Source organism: Octopus bimaculoides, chromosome 5, assembly GCF_001194135.2.
Source record: "Octopus bimaculoides isolate UCB-OBI-ISO-001 chromosome 5, ASM119413v2, whole genome shotgun sequence".
Taxonomy (NCBI): Eukaryota; Metazoa; Mollusca; class Cephalopoda; order Octopoda; family Octopodidae; genus Octopus; species Octopus bimaculoides.
In genome coordinates this window covers 26,196,115-26,198,134 of record NC_068985.1, presented here as the reverse complement: position 1 = coordinate 26,198,134, position 2,020 = coordinate 26,196,115, and the positions used below count along the sequence as shown (strand labels likewise).

General features: G+C 34.5%; 1 protein-coding gene across 1 annotated transcript in view; it reads left to right on the top strand.

Annotated features, from left to right (window-relative positions):
- The first annotated feature begins 662 nt into the window (after positions 1-662).
- The window catches only part of LOC106870176 (UPF0728 protein), a 21,932-nt gene continuing 20,574 nt past the window's right edge, over positions 663-2,020 (top strand). Inside the window, exon 1 of the mRNA XM_014916176.2 lies at positions 663-1,368. The gene's annotated coding sequence lies outside the window, so the exon portion shown is untranslated. The remainder of the gene's footprint in view (positions 1,369-2,020) is intronic.

Below are 2,020 nucleotides of genomic sequence, written 5' to 3'. Positions count from 1 at the left end.
GAAAAAGTGTGTCATTGGTTTGTGAGCTGAGATTTCTCATTGGTTAAAACAGCAAACTTAAAATGCCCTCACCATGAGATCGCTATATATTTTTTGATACAATAAAGGTATGGTCAAAGAGAAGATTTTGGCTGCTATTTCTAGCCGCTCGAATGACCACTACATGTAGAACCTTTCACGTTAGCTCGTAATAAAAGATTTATTTGAAACATAGCGGATAGCCTGACCGCTCAATGCTCACTTTATGGGGTGGGCATCGTATAACAATAAGATGGTAAAACCATCCAACCCTTGTTATCTAATAGTAAAAATCCACCCTGTTAAAATTGATTAACTCCAAGTCAACTCTAATCGGGCAGAGGTAAGATCGAAAGTATTCTAGCTGCGTATCCCTCCCTCTTTTATTCAGGTATAATGTAAGTCCTGCGTATCCATCCCTCTTTTATTCAGGTATAATGTAAATCCGAAAAGCTTTTTTTTTAAAGGATACTAAAGCGTGAATGGAGTGAGATTTTCCTAACAAATCGAGCGACCACATAACAGCTTCGATGCTTATTTGTTACAGTGTAATTTTCCTATCAACCCTTAACTTCTCTTGCCACCGAGACGCTGTAAATAAGAATAAATCATTTCTTCGGATTGTGGAAATCTGTGACTGTTTGCATTGACAAAAAGAGTACACAAGTTTATTTTATTTAGCCATTTATAATAAAGGTCCAAATTCTCTTCTTTCTAAGGTAGGAGCAGGAAATAAGTTCACGTGGGTATTGCATTTTCTGAGTACTAATCAGGCTTGATGTTGCTTCTATGATCGGACAAATTTTGGACAGAGACATATTCTGAAAATTGAAACTTCTTTGGTCGGACAAAACGCCGTATTTACATGACAATTAAAAGACTACAAATAATCCAATACAAAATACAATGTCTTTATTTATAACACATAAAACACAGTTTAATAATCAACTTGCTAAATAATCTAATTCATGAATAAATAATTGCATTTGATCATATATTTACATGAATTCCAGCTGTGACGGGAATAAATCGCAAGTGACACCGTCAATCAACGAAGAAAATCGAAAACGTTTTAAGATAACTGATATTTTGTAGGGAGATGGGGAGAACGCACTAATCTGAAATTAGGGTTATCTTTAAACAGATAGCTGCATTTTCGAATTTTCCATGTAAATCATTGCAACCTGTCTCTTCTCTGACATTTAAAAGCAAATAACTGGTGATTAACGTCCATAATGGTTGTTATGACTACGTATTATAGTCGTACATGATGTAAACAAAAAAATAATCACTAAATTGTGAATGAAGCTATTCTATGAACTGAAAATACCATAGAAAACTTCGATTTTTGTAAGTTATTATTTTTTTTTTAAGAACTCCTTTGAATAATTTTTTTTATAAATTAATAGTGTCAAAGACATTTTTAAAATCCTACATATTCTTTGTATCATGTTTTGTAATTTCCTGCATTTAACCAAAGTAATAACGTGCAGAGCTAAATACTTTTCTGTCAATTTTTAGATGTCTTTCTATATGTTCTATCCACTTCACATGCTCAACATTTCTATAGATACATTTCAAACTCATACCAGCTGTCTTCTCTCATACTCACTACATCTGAATCTTATATACAACTGTTCCCTAATGACTTTAAAAATTATATAAAATATAAAAAATCGAATGATATTAACAGTACGTTAGACAACACAAATGAAGCGATGATCAGGCCACGCTCCGACCCCACAAGCCCCAATCTATCGCTGGCACCTTTTTTTTTCCTGACTATTCACACTGTTCCTTGCACGCACAACACTCGTGCAACATGCTTCCATCTCTTTTGGAACGTACACTCCGACAGACATCTCCTCTCTAGCCACACTTTCCTTTTCAAATGAAAAGTAAAAAATGAACGTAAATTGTGGCCAGAGATAAAGTTGCCTGTCTTAATTCCTTTTATCCTCGTCTTCCATACTGCCTCTTTCGCTATTGCTACAACCGTGAG